The sequence below is a fragment of the Scyliorhinus torazame genome, chromosome 14, assembly GCF_047496885.1.
Source record: "Scyliorhinus torazame isolate Kashiwa2021f chromosome 14, sScyTor2.1, whole genome shotgun sequence".
Lineage (NCBI taxonomy): Eukaryota > Metazoa > Chordata > Chondrichthyes > Carcharhiniformes > Scyliorhinidae > Scyliorhinus > Scyliorhinus torazame.
Genome location: NC_092720.1, coordinates 176,995,935 through 177,015,205, shown reverse-complemented (window position 1 = coordinate 177,015,205; position 19,271 = coordinate 176,995,935).

Sequence of the window (19,271 nt, the reverse complement as noted above, 5' to 3'; positions counted from 1 at the left end):
ACGTAACGTGTGTGGGATTATGCGTGATGTATTGAGATGGATAGAAAGCTGGCAAGCAGACAGGAAGCAAAAATTTGGAACATATAAGTTATTTTCTGGTTGACAGGCGGTGACTGGTAGGGTACCAGAGGGACCTGTGCTAGGAGCCCATTATTCACAATATATATAAACTTAAAAATATATATATATATTTATTAAAGTTTTTTAACACAATTTCTCTCCCTTACAAACAATAACCCCCCGCCCACCTCATAACAAAAAAAAACGAGAAATCGTGTAGAGCAAGATATATACATGGCAAAATGATATATTTACACAGCTTTGTACACTGGCCCTCACCCGTACGTGCCAGTTTCCCCAACCCTTCATGTTAGCTCTTGCTCATCCACCCTCCCAGGCAGTCCCCCCTTTCGCCCCCCTTCCCCTCCCAGGAAGTCCCCTCCACCCCCCGCCCCCCAAGGGTGCTGCTGCTACTGACTGACCTTCCTCTAACGCTCCACGAGATAGTCTAGGAACGGTTGCCACCGCCTGTAGAACCCCTGCGCAGACCCTCTCAAGGTGAACTTAATCCTCTCCAACTTTATGAACCCAGCCACATCATTTATCCAGTCCTCCAAGCTGGGGGGGGGCTTCGCCTCCTTCCACATTAGCAAGATCCTTCAGCGGGCTACTAGGGACGCAAAGGCCAAAATGCCGGCCTCTTTCACCTCCTGCACTCCCGGTTTGTCCACTACTCCAAATATTGCTAGCCCCCAGCTTGGCTTGACCCGGACTTTCACCACCTGAGATATTGCTCCCGCCACTCCTCTCCAGAATGCCTCCAGTGCCGGGCATGACCAAAACATATGGACATGGTTCGCCGGGCTCCCTGATCACCTTCCACATCTACCTCTACCCCAAAGAACCTACTCAACCTCGCCCCCGTCAAGTGTGCTCTGTGGACCACCTTAAATTGTATCAGGCTCAGCCTGGCACACGAGGAGGAGGAATTAACCCTACCTAGGGCATCAGCTCACAGACCTTCTTCGATCTCGTCCCCCAGCTCCTCCTCCCATTTACCCTTCAACTCTTCTACCAGCGCTTCCCCCTCTTCTTTCAACTCCTGGTGTATTTCCGACACCTTGTCCTCCCTGACCCATACACCCGAGATCACCCTATCTTGAACTTCTTGTGCGGGATCAACGGGAATTCCCTCACCTGTCGCCTCACAAAAGCCCTCACCTGCATATATCTAAAGGCATTTCCCGGGGGTAACTCGAACTTCTCCTCCAGTGCCCCCAGGCTCGCATACGTCCCGTCGATGAACAGGTCCCCCATTCTTCCAATCCCCGCCCGATGCCAGCTCTGGAACCCCCCGTCCATCTTCCCCGGGACAAACCGGTGGTTACCCCTGATCGGGGACCACACCAATGCTCCCATTGCACCACGGTGCCATCTCCACTGGCCCCAGATCTGTGGCATTGCCGCCACCACCGGGCTCGTGGTATACTTTGTCGGCGAGAGCGGCAGCGGTGCCGTCACCAATGCCCCCAGGCTCGTTCCTTTACAGGATGCCATCTCCATCCTCTTCCATGCCGCCCCCTCTCCCTCCAAATCCCACTTGCGGATCATCGCCACATTTGCTGCCCAGTAGTAGCTCCCCAGGTTTGGCAGCGCCAACCCTCCTCGGTCGCTACTGTGTTCCAGGAATCCTCTCCTTAGTCTGGGGTATTATTCGCCCACACAAACCCCATAATACTCCTGCCTACTCTCTTAGAAAAGGCCTTAGTGATCACGATGGGAAGGCACTGAAACACAAACAGAAACCTCGGAAGGACCACCATTTTGACCGACTGCACTCTACCCGCCAGCAGGAGCGGTAACATGTCCCATCTTTTAAAATCCTCCTCCATTTGCTCCACCAACCTCGTCAGATTCAGTTTATGTAGGGTCCCCCAACTCCTGGCTATCTGAATCCCCAGATACCGAAAACTCCCCTCCGCCCTCCTCAGCGATAGGTCCCCTATCCCTCTTTCTTGGTCCCCTGCCTGTAATACAAAGAGCTCACTCTTCCCTACATTGAGCTTATAGCCCGAAAACTCCCCAAAATCCCTTAGAGTCTGCATGACCTCCACCATCCCCTCCATTGGATCCGCCACGTACAGCAACAGGTCGTCTGCATATAGCGACACCCGATGCTCTTCACCCCCTCGGACCACCCCCCTCCATTTATTAGACTCCCTCAATGACATGGCCAATGGTTTGATTGCCAATGCGAACAACAGGGGGGACAGGGGACACCACTGCCTCGTCCCTCGGTACAGTCGAAAGTACTCCGACCTCCGCCGGTTCATCACTACAATCGCCATCGGGGCTCTGTAAAGGAGCTTAACCCAATTGATAAACCCTACCCCAAACCCAAACCTACGAAGCACCTCCCAGAGGTACTCCCACTCTACTCGGTGAAAGGCCTTCTCCGCGTCCATAGCTGCCACAACTCCGCCTCTCCCTCCTCCGATGGCATCATTATCATGTTTAAGAGCCGCCGCACATTGGTGTTTAGTTGCCTGCCCTTTACAAATCCCGTCTGGTCCTCGTGGATCACCCCCGGGACACAGTCCTCGATCCTCGTGGCCAGCACTTTTGCCAGCAACTTTGCATCCACATTGAGGTGCGAGATCGGCCTGTACGATCCACATTGCAGTGGGTCCTTCTCCCGCTTTAGGATCAAAGAAATTGTCGCTTCCGACATTGTCGTGGGCAGTGTCCCCTCCTCTCTTGCCTCATTAAAGGTCCTCACCAGTAGCGGGGCCAACAGGTCTGCGTACTTCCTGTAGAACTCCACCGGCAATCCATCCGGTCCCGGGGCCTTCCCCGCCTGCATGCTCCCCAAACCCTTGCTCAGCTCCTCCAACCCAATTGGTGCCCCCCAACCAGCCACCTCTTGCTCCTCCACCCTCGGGAATCTCAGCTGATCTAGGAATCGTCTCATCCCCTCTTCTCACTGGGGGCTGGGATCTGTACAGCTCTTCATAAAAGGCCTTGAATACCTCGTTTATTTTCATCGCACTCCGAACCGTGGCTCCCCTTCCATCTTTGACTCCCCCTATTTCCCTCGCTGCCATCCTCTTACGGAGCTGGTGTGCCAGCATCCGACTAGCCTTTTCCCCATACTCGTAGGTCGTCTCGCGCGTTCCTCCACTGTGCCTCCGCCTTCCCCGTGGTCAACAGGTCAAACTCCGTCTGTAGCCGTCGTCTTTCCCCAAGTAATCTTTCCTCCGGGGCCTCTGCATTTAACCTGTCCACTCTCAAAATCTCCCCTACTAACCTCTCCCTTTCAATACCCTCTGTCTTCTCCCTATGAGCCCTAATGGAAATTAGCTCTCCCCTGATCACCGCCTTCAACGCCTCCCATACCACCCCCACCCGCACCTCCCCATTGTCGTTGGCCTCCAAGTTCCTTTCGATAAACCCCCTCACCTTCCCACACACCACCTCGTCTGCCAGCAGTCCCACATCCAGCCGCCACAACGGGCGTTGATCCCTCTCCTCTCCCAGCTCCAGTTCCACCCAGTGCGGGGCATGGTCCGAAACGGCTATAGCCGAATACTCCATCCCCTCCACCCTTGGGATGAGCGCCCTACCCAGAACAAAGAAATCTATCCGGGAGTAGGCTTTGTGTACATGGGAGAAGAAAGAAAATACCCTGGCCTGCGGCCTTGCAAACCGCCATGGGTCCACTCCCCCCATCTGATCCATAAACCCCCGACGTACCTTGGCCGCCGCTGGCCTCTTTCCAGTCCTTGATTTGGAGCGGTCCAGTGCTGGATCCAACATTGTATTGAAGTCCCTTCCCATCATTAGGCCTCCTATCGCCAGGTCCGGAATGCGCCCCAACATGCGCTTCATGAAACCTGCATCATCCCAGTTCGGGGCATATACGTTTATCAACACCACCCATGTCCCTTGCAGCCTACCGCTCACCATTACATATTGCTCTCCATTGTCCACTACAATAGTCTTGGCCCCAAATGACACCTGCTTTCCCACCAATATTGCCACCCCTCTATTCTTCGCATCCAGTCTCGAGTGGAATACCTGTCCTACCCATGCCTTTCTTAGCCTGACCTGGTCCGCCACCTTCAGGTGTGTCTCTTGGAGCATGGCCATGCCCGCCTTCAGTCCCTTTTCGTGCGCGAACACTCGAGCCCTCTTCACCGGTCCATTCAGGCCCCACACATTCCACGTTATCAGTTGGATTGGAGGGGCTCTCACCCCCCCCCCCCCACATGCCCTGCCGACTAGCCATCTCCTTTTCTGGGCCAGTCCCGTGTCCACGCCTCCCTCACCCTCCAGTCCCCCAGAGGGGGAACCCCCGCCCCGACCACCTCTTCTGTGTCCCATTCCCTTTCGGCCACTGCAGCAGCAACCCATTTTCCCCCTTTCCCCCTCCCCTCCCACCCCCCCCCCCCCACTAGACCCCTGTGTAGCTTTTTTGCTCCCCCATGTCACTCCCGTAAGTCAGCTGACGCCTGCTGACAACGGCTTTCCCCGCCGTCCCATTGACCTCCCCGCGTGGGAGTCTCCCAATCCATATGCATTCCTTCGTTCCCATCCCGCCTTTCCAAAGTCCGCTCCGCCCCCTCTGGTGCAGCTCCTGTCACGGCCTTGTCTCTCTCCCCCAGCCCTTGTAACATTTCCTGCGCATGATTGACCCCCTATGTACAACAACCATCACACATCAAACCCCAAAACTTCCCCCCCACCCTCACAAACCCTCAGTTAGAGTTCAACTTTTCGGCCTGTACAAAGGTCCACGCCTCTTCAGGCGTTTCGAAGTAATAGTGTTGGCCCTTGTATGTGACCCACAGTCGCGCTGGCTGCAGCATTCCGAATTTCACTTCTTTCCGGTACAACACCGCTTTGGCCCGGTTGAAACCCACTCTCTGCTTTGCAACCTCCGTTTTCCAGTCCGGGTATATTCGGATCTCTGCATTGTCCCACTTACTGCTCCGCTCCTTCTTGGCCCATCTCAGGACCCACTCTCTGTCCGTGAAACGGTGGAACCTCACCACCATCGCCCTTGGCGGCTCATTTGCCTGGGGCTTCTTCGCCAGCACCCGATGTGCCCCGTCCAACTCCAGCGGCCTCGAAGGGGCCTTCGTGCCCATCATCGCCTCGAGCAGTGTGCTCGCGTATGCCCCGGCATTAGCCCCCTCCACTCCCTCAAGGAGACCCAGGATCCGCAGATTCTTCCTCCTCGACCTGTTCTCCAGGTCTTCAAGTCTTCCCGCCCACCTCTTGTGTAGCGCCTCGTTCTGCTCCACTCTCACCACCAGGCCCACGAGCTCGTCCTAATTCTGACTGACTCTTTTCTGTACCTCCTGGATCTTAGCTTCGTGGGCCTTCTGGGTGATCCCGAGTCCTTCAATTGCCGAAAGCATAGGCGCCAACATCTCCTTGCGCATCTTCTCGCGCTGCTCCTCGAAGCTGCGCTTGATGAACTCCTGCAGCTCCCCTTTGTCCCTGGCCGCCGCCATTTTCTTTTCTTCGCCTCGCTTCTCCCGTTGCTCCAGTGCCGGGCGTTTGGCCGTTACACTTCTGGTCCGTTTCATAGAAGTTGGAGGGGGACCTCTCGCTTCCCTTCCCCATGGGCTGTGTAAAAAAAAAAAAGTTCCGTTGGGGCTCCTCTCATGAGCCCGAAGGTCTGTGGTAGCGGGAGCTGCCGAATCGTGCGGCTTAGCTCCGCATAGCCGCAACCGGAAGTCGAGAGGGGATCCTTTTGGCAGTGTTCGCTTCACCAGTCTGCCGCAAAATGTCTATGGAAACTCCTGAAAAAGGTCTGGGAGTCCGTTCCAGACGGGAGCTGCCGAATGTGCGACCTACTCCTCCATGGCCGCCAGCGGAAGCCTCGTCCCTGCTTCTTCAATGGCCTTGGTAGGTCTTTTCACAGTTGGTCCCTCTGCTGCTAGAATTCACCTTTGATAGAGTAAAGTCAGCTTGCAGCTTTAAGCTTGCCTTTCCCCCGCCTGCATGCTGGAAGAGGCCCTGTTTATCCTGTTGCAGCCAAATCATTTACTGTTTCTGCTGGGTCTGGTAGCCAAAAGACATAACATTCGTGGCGGACACTGTCAGGGGAACGCTGCAGTCTTCTTCCCACACCAGAAAATGTGAAACAAATGCCGTGGGGGCCCTGTAAAAGAGCCCAAAAGTCCGTTCCAAGCGGGAGCTACCGAATGTGCGACCTAGCTCTGCATAGCCGCAGCCGGAAGTCCTACAATATATATTAACGATGGGACGGAGGAATTAAATGTTTTATCTCGAAATTTGCAAATGTTCCAAAGTTGGATGGGAGGGTGAGCTGTGACGAGGACACAGAGATGCTTCAGCGGGATTTGAACAGGCTGAGTCAATGATCACATGCATGCCAGATGCAGTATAATGTGGACAAATGTGAGGTTATTCACTTTGGTGGCAAAATAGGAAGGGAAATTATTATTTGAATGGGTGTAAACCGAGACAGCTGGATAGTCACAGAGAGCTTGGTGTACTCGTGCATCAGTCACTGAAAGAAGGTCGCAGGTGCAGCAGGTAGCAAAGCGACAATTGGTATGTCTCCCTTCATAATTTGAGGATAAGGGGTACACGATTTAGGACTGAGAAGAGGAGATATGTCTTGATCCAGACAGTGATGAATGTGTGAATTCGATACACGATTAAGTAGTTGAGGCCAACTCGTGTAATTTCAAGAAGGAATTAGATATAACCCTTGGGACTAAAGGAATCAAAGGATATGAGATTGGCGGGCGGGGAGGTGGGACCAGAGTATTGAACTTCATGATCAGCCATGATCACGATTCAATGACGGAGTAAGCTCGAAGGGCCGAACTACCTTCTCCTTCTTCTCTTTTCCATGTTTTTGTGTTTCTATATTTGTCATCGAAAATGCCTCGCAGCGGGATTCTCCATTCCTGAGAGTAATGGCTGGATAATCGAATTTGGAGGCTATGTCTAATCTTACGAGCAAAACGTCGGCGCGGCCCACGCAATGATGCTCCGCCCGGTGGGGGGTTAGCAGCTGTGCCACGTCAAACCTTCTGCAGATACCGATGTAGAATAACCGGGTCTGTGGCCGTGCATGCGCATGGCATCGAACTGCGTCGCTGCACCGTACAACATGGCGCCAGCCGCGCCTGGACCCGGCCTGCCAGATAGTGTCCCCCTGTAACCTCGCATGAGTCGCCGGATTCACGATTGAAACTCAGGAGGCTGATAAGCGGCAGCCGCATATGCACACTTCATTCCACACACACAGCACCTGAGCCAACAAGATGGCAGTAAGGAAACCGGTACAGTGATTCACGGGAGATAACCTTGAGATCCTACTTGACGCCATAGAGGAGAGGCGGGCCACCTTATACTCGGCCGTGGAAGGACGCAGCCAGCTGCCACCATTCGCAGTCCCTGGGCTCAAGTGGCAGAGGCAGGAAACGCCATGAGCAGCACCAGCTGGACCGTCCGGCAGTGCCATAAAAAACTGCATGGCCTCCTCAGGCTGGCGACGGTGAGGAGATAGCACTGTGCATCAACACGTGTCCCACACACCCGTAACCATAACACCTCCTAACGCGTAGGGCGGTCGTACTCCCACCCTGTACCACATTCCGGAATCCATTCCGGCCTCATGGCCCGGTGCCGTGGTCACTGAAGCCACCCCATAGGCTGCATGCACCAGACTGTCTAACACTGTGCATTTTTTTCCCGCCTCCCCTCCTCCCCACCCCCACCCCTATCCAGGAGAATGCCGCCCATGACTGCAGAGAATGGGAAAGACTGGAGATGGACCGTCGGACTTGTAGACGTCCATCACAGCAGAGCAGAGGGCCCTGGAGGGGTTGGCGAGGCCGAGAAGAGGGCAATCGGTCGGAGGATAACGGCCTCGGGCAAGGAATTGAGACCCCTGAGCTGCGGTTCCCTGTCAAACGTGGGTGGCCCCCATACACCACCCACACACCCTACCCCACTCCACCCTCACCTCCAAATCACTACTACTCCACCATCCCCCCACATCACCCTCAAACCGCACTCATCCCCACACCACCCTCACTCCCACCCTCGCCCAACTCTCACACCACAACCATCTATACACCACCCCCGCACCCACACATACCCCTGCGTCGCCTTTACCCCCAACCCACCCCTGACACCGCCCTCATCGCCACACCACCCCCACACCACTACTATACCTACAGCACCCGCAACACACTCCCGAACCTCCCACAATCCCCTCCCGATCGCGGTCTAAACATGCGGAATTTCATGTGTCTTCCAGGACATGCTGGTGATGGGGGAGGTCTTTCTGGCTTCCCCAGCCTCACCCAGAGCCACAGACATAGCCCAGGGTGCCAAGTAGGGGGACAATGAAGCCAACACAGAGGAGAGCCATATGCCCGATGCCAGGGAAACCCCGGCGCTCCAGCCCGAGGATGACACGTATTTCCCATCACAGCTGTCTTCACCACCTTCCACCAAGCCAGAGACCCTTACCTCGGTTAGGCAATTTCGTCAAGAGGGCACTATCTAGTGGTCACCACGCAAATGCTCCAGTACATCAGCAGGAGGTAGGAACTGAAGAGATGGCGGATGACCAGATGGCGGCAGACCCCAGGGACTAGCTGTCATCCAGATGCGGTTCAGCCTTCTGGATTGAACAGTGCCATCGATTGTGGTGATGCAGTCGCAGAGCCAGGAACTACATGAGGGTTTGGTAGCGAGTATGCAAAAGCTATAGGCGCAGGTGTAGGAGCCAAACCATATGCAGGAGCAGGAGGTGGTACCGGTCATGTGTGCCACAAAGCCAAATACGCACGGGGGGGCATCCGCAATGAATGCCAGGGGGACAAGGGTTGCGGCTATGGATTAGCATTATCAAAGAGCTGGAGCAACCTGTGCCATCTGTGCAAGAGGTCACCGAGGCCCACGAGAATGCGGCCATCTCTTAAGCAGCCATGTGCCATACCCACCTAGACATTGCACTGGCGCTACAGAGCGTGGCCCAGACACAGCAGGCAAAGAGTGTCAGTGGCATTGCACAGACGCTGGTCAGTTTGGGGCAGACATAAAGGGAGGAAGCCCAGACCCAGAGGTCGATTGCGCATTAATTAGCTGATGTGCACAGATGCAGAAGGTGGTGGCAAAGTCAGAGCGTGGTGTGGTGCAGTCCCATTTCGAGGTGGTCCACTCTTTCCTCAATAACACGAGAATGCAGATGCTGGTCAAGATGACAGCAGGTTTCCAGGACTGGCAATGCCAGGTGTTGGGGCAGCCTCACGGGTAAGCTCCGCTCGCAATCACATGCCATGGATAGCCTGGGCCACTGGACACCCCTGAAGAGGAATAGGTGATGGGGATCGTACTAGTGACTCCTGCAAGCGAGGTGTTGGAACACTAGCACCGCGGACTGCCCCCTCCTGATTCTGGTGGATCACATGGACAGCGGACAGAGCAGGGTGGAACCACGACACCTGGGACATCCGAGCAGCAGCCGGGCCCATCCAGGCCTGGTCCCCCAGATGATGTACACCAAAGGGGAGCCAGGTCACAGGGCGGGACTCACAGCAGGCTGACTCCACTCCTGATTAACCATCAATGCATCCAACTAGACTGAGCATTGGAGCCCGAACGACAGAACAGTAGACACCAGTCAAGTCAGCACGGATGCAGGGCACCGTTTAGCAATAGAGGCTTGGGCAGGTATGTGTAGCTGACATTAACCCTGCAAAGAAGGTACTGTGAAAAGTCCGCAGTCGCCACACTCCGGCGCCTGTTCAAGTACACTAAGGGAGAACTCAGAATGTCCAATTTACCTGGCAAGCACTTTCGGGGCTGTTGGGAGGAAACCAGAGCACCCGGAGGAAACCCACGCAGACAAGGGGAGAACGTGCAGACTCTGTACAGACAGTAACCCAAGCGGGCATCAAACCTGGGACCCTGGAGCTGTGAAGCCGCAACTGGTCAGACGTTGTGTGTGTGCTTGGCTTACGAATCACAGGTCAGGCCAGTGTTTAGTGCTCTGGTGTCCCCCACCCCCATCCCACCTACCCACACCCTCCCCCACACCCAACCTTCCGCGCTCTGTGACCCCAGGGATTCAATGGGACCCAGTGATGAATTGGCCAGCTCGTATGCATGGATCATCCAGGTGGATGGTGGAAACAGCTTCTCTGGGCAGGAGTCAGACCTTGCCAAATGGTGCGAAGCACCAGACCTCATTGCAGAGCGGGTTGCCATAGGGCTTTCGGATGTGGTATCCATGCCCCAGGCCGGTATCCCCCCCTAGCCGGTGAGCCTGCGAGGCGATCAGAACATCCCGTGCGCGTTGCCCTAGTGCACACGTTATATGGCCTCCCGTGTATGCCTTGGCCCCTTGTCTTGTCCATCCACGCCCTCCCACGCCTCCTCATCGGCAGAGGAGGCCGAGCGTTTACCCTCCCCCTCCAGCATATCGCCCCTCTGCTGCCCGATGTTGTGGAGGAGGAATGTGGTCCGCCCAGTGCTATACTGGCTGGCCACGTCAGAGCAGTCCAACTACCTGAAACGCACCTTCAGGCTGCCAAAGCTGTATAGGTGTCGTTGTAGTGGGTCACTGCGCAATCTGTGGCCTTTTGATAGGTGTCAAAGCCACAACTGCAGTGGATAACCCATGTCACACAGGAGCTAGGGCCCCAGCCGAGGGTGCACCACGAAAAGTCCGGGAATTATGAGTGTGCCACTGCCCAAGTATAGGGTGCCCACGTGCACGATGCGCATCAGGTAGTTACACGCCAGCTGTACGTGCATTCAGTGGAACCCCTTACAGTTTTTGTAGAGCGGACTGTCATCTACAGGTCCTCCTCGGGTGACATGCATCTCGTCGATAACCCCCTGGGCCCAGGGCATCTCGCCGTCAACGGCACTGAGTTATGTGAGTTCCCAAGCAAGTCCCCACACAGTGACTGGAAGGAACTCGTGGCATAGACATTCAGCGCTACTGGAAGGGTGTGTCCTCCCTCATTACCCGCCGTGCCAGGTGTGCTTCGATCTTGCAGCTATCTAGTATTGCCCCTCTGCTCAGTCGGAGACTTCTACGCATTCCCGCTCTGGCATGTCCTCGAATGACAGGCGTTGCTGGTACACACTGCCTCCTTTGCACTTCCTGCTTCTCCTCATCGACGTGCTGGACAGCCGGCTCTCCATCCCCAACGGCTGCTTCCTGTTCCGAGGGGCACCCTCTGCTACTGCACACTCCGCTGATGCAGCTTCCTACTAATGTAGCTGCAGCTCGAACCGCCACAGGTCATCTTCCAGTGCTGCGGCGCTTAGGTGGAAGGTCTCCACAGCTAATTATTCCAATAACCATTCTCTGCAGGGGGTGAAAGGCTGACGTTAGCATTGTGCATAACCCCGTACCCAACCAGTTCCAACGGGCTACAAAGTGGGCCTGGTTTAGACTGCGAAATCTGCCCCCCGCCCCCCCCCCCCCCCCGCCCCCGACCAACCCTCAGCCATCCTCACACCCAAGCCCAGTCAGGCGATGGCGCCCTTCCCTGGTGCCCCGGGTACCATCAGCTGGCACTATCCTTGCCAGCAGTACGCCCTGCCGCCCCCGACCAGTGCCCCACTGTCAGGGCTACCGTGAGCGTTGCCCTCGGTTGGCCACCTAATGCCACGTCGGCAGGTTGCGGCTGGTTTCAAGGGGGTACAACGGTGAGTGGGGTGCAGGGGCTGAGGTGCGGGTTGGTAGGGTGGAGTGTAGTGCCAGCGGGTGGTGGTGTGGGAGATTGGGAACTGGGGTGTGGGGCACGCTTAAGGCGGTTGTCACTCTGCAGAACCAGGGGCCACGGTGGATGTTCAGTGGGATGCAGAGCAAGATATCTGCCTTGCAGGGTGCGGCAATTGCTGTCCTTGACTGAGCACCTCCCCTGTCCTGTGGGGGGTTCAACCAGCCCCCCGGCCTTTCCCCGTTCAAACTCCTGGCCCTGGAAGCTCCCCATCATAGTTCGGTGAGTCCGGCCAGTATCGGGACCGGCATCCCATGGTAGCGTCTCTCCATTTCCTGCCTCGTCCCTCTCGCTCATCAGCCATGGCGCCGGTATCCCTATTTTATCCAGCACAAATGGACATCGCCATCGAGAATTCACCCTGCTGGATGTGGAGAATTGCATAGACTGTGGCGAATACTGGGCCTGACCGCCAATGGGGCGGGATTCTCCGGTCGCCAATGCTGATGTCGCGTTCAGTGATCCGGGAGAAGCCACATTTGCGCCGAAATCGGGGTGCGGCCCGATTTGCGATGCTCCGTCCCCTCAAAGAATGCATACCCTCGAAGTCCGCATAGCCCTCCCCGATGCTCTGCCTCCGATGGGCTATGTTCCCGACGGGTCAGAACATTCATGGCATTACTTTTCATGGACTACGCGTGCTGGCTGGAGGCTATGTCCAGCGCCGCCACTGTCGGGGGGGGGGGGGGGGGGGCGGGGGGGGGGGGGTAGAAAGGGGTGGGGGGTTGCTGGGGCATATTACATTGGATTTGATTATTGTCACAGTGGTACAAGGTACAGTGAAAATTAACTTTCTGCGAGCAGTTCAACAAATCATTAAGTACATGAAAAGAAAAGGAAATAAAAGAAAATACATAATAGGGCACCACAAGGTACACCATGCAACGAGGTAACACCAGCATCGGGTGAAGCAGACAGGGGTGTAATGTTAGTTAGGCAAGTCCATAAGTGGGTCGTTTCGGAGTCTGGTTACAGTGGGGAAAAAGCTGTTTTTGAGTCTGTTCGTGCGTGTTCTCTGACTTTTGTATATAATGCCCGATGGGAGAAGTTGGAAGAGTGAGTAGGCTGGGTCGGAGGGATCTTTGATTATGCTGCCAACTTTCCACAGGCAGCGGGAGGTGTAGATGGAGTCAATGGATGCGCGGCAGGTTTGTGTGATGGACTGGGCTGTGTTCACGACTCTCTGAAATTTCTTGCAGTCATGGGCCGAGCAGTTGCCATACCAGGCTGTGATGCAGCCAGATAGGATGCTTTCTATGGTGCATCTGTAAGAGTTGGTTAGAGTTAATGTGGACATGCCGAATTTCTTTAGTTTTCTGAGGAAGTATTGGCGCTGTTGCGCTTTCTTGGTGATAGCGTCAACGTGGATGGACCAGGACAGGTTTTTGTAGATGTATACCCCGAGGAATTTGAAACTTCAAACCAACTCCACCATGATGCTGACAGGGGTCTGTGTAGTACAATGGAACATTACAGCGCAGTACAGGCCCTTCGGCTCTCGATGTTGTGCCGACCTGTGAAACCAACTAAAGCCCAGCTACAGTATTCTATTATCATCCATATGTTTATCCAATGATCATTTAGATGCCCTTAAGGTTGCCGAGTGCACTAATGTTGCAGGCAGGGCATTCCACGCCCCTACTACTCTCTGAGTAAAGAACCTACCTCTGACATTTGTCCTTCATCTATCTCCCCTCAATTTAAAGCGATGTCCCCACGTGCTAGCCATCACCATCCGAGAAAAAAGGCCCTCACTTTGCATTCTGAAGTGAATGACCAACTCTTTAGTTTTGCTGACATTCAGGGATAGATGGTTGTTGCTGCACCACTCCACTAGGTTCTCGATTTCCCTCCTGTATTCTGACTCGTCGTTATTTGCGATCCAGCCCACTATTGTTATATCATCAACAAATTGTAGATGGAGTTGGAACCACATTTTTCCATGCAGTCGTGTATAGAGGGAGTATAGTATGGGGCTGAGTACGTAGCCTAGCGTGGCCCCGGTATTGAATACTATTGTGGAGGAGGTGTTGTTGGTTATTCTTACTGATTGTGGTCTGTGGGTTAGTAAGTCGAGGATGCAGTTGCAGTGTGAGCAGCCAAGTCCTAGGTTTTGGAGCATTGATATGAGCTTGGCTGGGATTATGATGTTGAAGGCGGAGCTGTAGTCAATAAATAGGAGTCTGATGCAGGAGTCCTTCTTTTCGAGATGCTCTAGGGATGAGTGTAGGGCCACGGAGATGGCTTCCGCTGTGGAGTGGCTGCGGCGGTACGTGAATTGCCGTGGATCAAGGCGTTATGGGAGTATGGAGGCGATATAGATCATGATCAACCTCGCGAAGCACTTTATTACGATTGAAGTCAGGGCCATTGGACGGTACTGCAATTGAGGCACGTTGCCTGGTTTTCTTTGGCGCCGGTGTGATGGTAGTCTTCTTGAAGCTGGTGGGGACGTTGGAGCGGAGTAGGGGCAGGTTAAAGGTGTCCACGCACACAGCTGTCTGCTGGGCCCTGCAGGCTCTTACTGCACGACCAGGGCTCCCGTCCGGACCCGTCGCCTTCCGAGGGTTCACTTCCACTCCGGCATCAGGAGACGGAGAATTTCACCCTTGGTGTTTCGTCCTCAAGTTACCAAGTGTCACTTCTCAGGGACTAATTATGCTGGCCTTGAGGGCAGTGCAGGCTGTGGGCACTCTCAATACCTAGGTCATGGGGAGTCGTCAGGCTGGCTGTGAGGCTATGTTTGAATAGAGTGCTCTTTTCAAGCTCGTTGAGTGCCTCCGAACTGATTTGCCTGTGGTATTGTTCCTATTACTTTGGGGCGACATTGATGTTTATTATGGAGCAGATTAGACGGTGGTCTGTCCAGCAGTAGTCGGCTCCTGTCATGGCACGTGTGGTACGTACATCCTTGTTATGCCTCACTCAGACAATGACGCAGTCAAGCAGCTGGTAGTTCTTGGTGCTGGAATGTTGCCCAGAGTTTGTGTACTTGACTGTCCGACAGAAGAAAATGGTGGTCATGACAAGGCTGTGTTCTCGGCATTTTGTCAAGAGAAAATGCCCTTGGAGTAGGATTTCTCTACACACTCTGCCCATTATACGACTCCAGAGGTTTGTGTCCTTTCCAACACTGGCTTTGACGCCCTCAAGGAGAGCAAGCTTGGGGTCTGTTGGGATCAAGATCAAGAATTGTATGTGGCTGGAGTGCAAACAGGTTTCGGACTCGTCGGTAGCTTGCGGTTTTGGGCTGGCTGAAGTGTTATGTAGCTTCCAGGGCCATGGGGTTGAAGGGGGAAGGGCCGCGGGGCCGGGGTGACACCCCCCAACAGGACGGGGGCGGTGCCCAGTCACGGACCGCAATTGCCGTATCTTGCAAGGCAGACATCTTGCTGTGCATCCTACTGACCTTGCGGACTGTAGTGCTCTGGTTCTGGGCTAAATAATGTCTAAAGGTCAGGAGGCATTCGTTTATCCCGCCAAATCTGAGATGGTTAAACCTGTAGTTTCTTCCCGTGTCAGCCTCCCCGAACAGGCGCCGGAATGTGGCGACTAGGGGCTTTTCACAGTAACTTCATTTGAAGCCTAGTTGTGGCAATAAGTGATTTTCATTTGATTTCATCATGATGAAAGCAAACCCCTGGAGGCGGCAATTAGCATCTGGTTTTTGTTTCCAGTAGAATGTGTAGCCGCTATCTGGTTCCTTGTTCTGGCCCTCGAGCCGTCCAGATGACCTAGCTTCGAATACTGACATCTCTGTCACAACGCAGTTGCCAGGCATTGATATCAACGCTCTGTTGCTGTCTCTTGCATCTGGATCATGAATTTCCATGTAACAAACTTAATTTCAAGGGTTTGAACTTTCCTTTGTGTGAGTTTCTTTAATGTGGATTTGCGTTTCTACAGCAGCTGCCAGGCGGGCTTCAGAGCTTCAGGATTGGTCCAGTGGCAAGGGGATCCAAGAAGAAAGGCTGCCAGCATCAGGTGTTTGAGCTGAGAACATAAAACATACAGTGCAGAAGGAGGCCATTCGGCCCATCGAGTCTGCACCGACTCACTTAAGCCCTCACTTCCACTCTATCCCCATAACCAATAACCCATCTAACAGTTTTTGGTCACTGAGGGCAATTCATCATGTCCAATTCGCCTAATCTGCACGTCTTTGGATTGTGGGAGGAAAGCGAGCACCCAGAGGGAACCCACGCAGACACGAGGAGAACGTACAGACAGTGACCCATCAGGGAATAGAACCTGGGACCCTGGCGCTGTGAAGCCACAGTGCCAATCGCTTGTGCGACCGTGCTGCCCAACATACAAGAACAGACAAACACATACTCGTACTTTCTTAATTTCCGCTTCCCACAACATCTCTAGATAGATAAATTTCAGTTTTGCCTGTTTTATTCGCTAAATTCTTGCGCTTTATGCCCCGCTCTTTGTTATCACTCTCTGCTCGCTGATCTGCCGTTCTATATGCTGTACTCTCCTCGGTGAATTATCTTTCTTTAGAGCCTTGCTATCTTCGCCGCTGTCTGTCTCTTTATAATAATCAACATTGCATGTAAATGGAAGAACGAATGATTCCAGCAGAAACAAATTGTAAGCTCATAACACATAATATTACATATTATGCATTTCATATTACGTCACCAGCCAATGAGAGGCGTTTTGTCACTGGAGTCTTGATTCAGAGACCCAGAGAAATGCTCTGGGCACATGGGTTTGCATCTCACCGAGGCAAAAGCTGAATTTAAACTCAATGCAACACCTGGAAGTAAAAGTCTAAACCCAAATAGTACATTAGTGCCCTTCAGGAAAGAAACCTGCAGTCTTTACATGGTGTGGCCTGGCCTACGTGTGACCCCACACCACAGAAATGCGGCTGAGTCTTAAATGTCCTCTAAAATCGCCTGGAATCCCCGTCACTGCAATCAATCATACGAAAGGAAACAAAAGGAATTAATGTGGACGATCACCCGGCATTCTCCCTAGGCAGCAGAAACAACAGCAAACTCAAAGGTTTCGACCTGCAAAGACCTCCTTATGGGCATCTGGGGGCTTGCGCCATATTTGGGAGAGCTGCCTCACAGATTAATCAAGCAGCAGCCTATCTTGACATCCGCATTAAATCAAACCTTGCAGATGATGTCCCAGACATTATTGTAACAGTTACTGGACATATCCTGCAACTCCGGGCAGGTAAAACTTGGATCATGCGTGTACCCATACTCACACACTTGGTTTGCAGGAAACGAGACATGCTAAAGGCGAAATCGTGAGAGGACAAGTACAGCTAGACAGAGGAGAGTGATGTTGGATGGAGATTTTTCAGGGCCTCATTTGATAATGAAGCGGAGAGGCCTCAGACGAGATTTTAGCAACCGCAGTAATTTGCGTTTATCTAGGCGGATGTGCTGTTAGGCGGTGAATAATCTCAGTTCCAGGACATCACCGGAGGACTTCCTTTGATGAGTGTTCTCGGCTCAGCTATCTTGAGCTGCTTGATCAATCTCCTACCCTCCTACATAAGTTCACAACTGGAGATGTTCGCTGATGATTGCACAATATTTTTCCCCACTCGTGACTCGTCAAGTACTGAAGCAGGCAGGTCCAAATGCAGCAAACTGGACAAAATGTTGGATTGTGCTGACAAATGACAAGTAATATTTGCGCCACCACTAAGTGTCTCAACTAAGGCTGCAATCAGGTCAAGAGTTAAGTGATCATGGCGGTGCTCAAATTGTGCATCGGTCAGCACGTTATTGCTGAGCAAATGCCGATTCATGGCGCTGTCGATGACCCCTACCATCTCTTTACAGATTCTAGAGAAAGGACTGAGGAGGCTGCAATTCGCCGGCACAAATTGTCCTGGTTGCTCTGTGTGCATAGCACACGCCTCAGCAATTTCCCATATTACCGGAGATTTGCCAGTGTTTCAGCTATACTGTGACAGCTCAGCAATTTCTGGAACAGATTTCTTCAGTACAGTTTCTCGAATATAGCCGTGGCCATTGAGGCAACCGATGTCCTCAGCCATTTCTTGATATTAGTTGTTGGTATCGAGCCGTCAGAAGATTGACAGCTCTGATCCTGGGGACCTTATCGGAATTTAAAGCCGAGACAGTAGTGGCCAGCTCGATCTGCGCTGGTGCTATCGCGCCCACCTGACGATGGACATTGAAGTACCAGCTAGTTACCATTCTGCGTTTTTGCCACCCTCATTCTTTCCTCCTCTTGATGGTCACTATTGAGGAGTGTGGATTCACACTTGAGGCGGGAGTTGTTATCTGAAAGGTATGATTGCTTGGTGAGGATAATTATGTTGATTCATCGGTTGCAAATAATATTTCTGTCTCGCAAACCCAGGCAATGACCATCGCCAAAAACGGAGAGTCTAAACAACGGCCATTGACATCCAATGGGATAACCATCGCTGAATCTCACAATATCAAACTTCTGGAATAAGCTTAGACCAGAAAACGAACTGGGGTAGTCATATTAATAGTCTGGCTGTCGGAACAGGTCAAAGACCAGGAACCCTCCGGCGAGAATCTCGTAGCCTGATCCCCCCCCCCCCCTCTCCCCCCAAAAAAAACCTCCCCACCTTTTACATGGCGCAGTCAGAAGTATAATGACTAATTTCAACCTGCCGCAATGAGTGCAGTACCAACGACACTCAAGATACGTCACTCCGTCCATGAGAAAGTAGCCTGGTTGATTGCTGGAACTTCCATAACATTGACTCCCTCGTCCACCGATGAACAGTGGAAACCGTGTGTACCATTTACAACATCCACCACTAAGTTCACCAAAGTTCCTTTTCTAAACTCACGACTGCCATCTATAGGACAAAGAGCAGCACGCACTTGAACATCATTTGGAGCTTCCACTCCATGTAACAAACATGCTCACTTGGAAATATACCACTCTTGCCTCCGCATCGCTGCTTCAAAACCCTGAACTGCCTCCCTAAATGCACTTTGTGTGCACCTGCACCTCGGAGACTGCAGCAAATCAAATTGGCTGTTCACCACCGCCTTCTCAAGGGCATCCAGACATGTGCGATGAATGCTGGACTAGCCAGCAACGCCGACATCCCAAAAGTGAAAAAAGAAAAAAACGAATCTGCAGTCAAATTAAGCGTCGGATATGAAAGGTCCAGCAGCATACCAGTTCAGTAGTGAATCAGCTGAGACGGCCACAGATAAACAAATAATTAAATAATATTTCATAACAGTGATAACTAATCTATACAGTAAAAACCCAGGTAAGCTGAAATACATATTATGAGGAGACAGCACTGGACGGCCGCTGTACAACATTGAATGTACGAGGAGTCTGATTATCAATCAACAAAGTTTTGACAAAAATAATATTCCATCACAGGTAGTCTCTCAACATGGAGGACGTGACATCTCTTGATTGTCTGATTATTAACCTAAACCCGACTAAGTAATTTAAAAATACATAGGG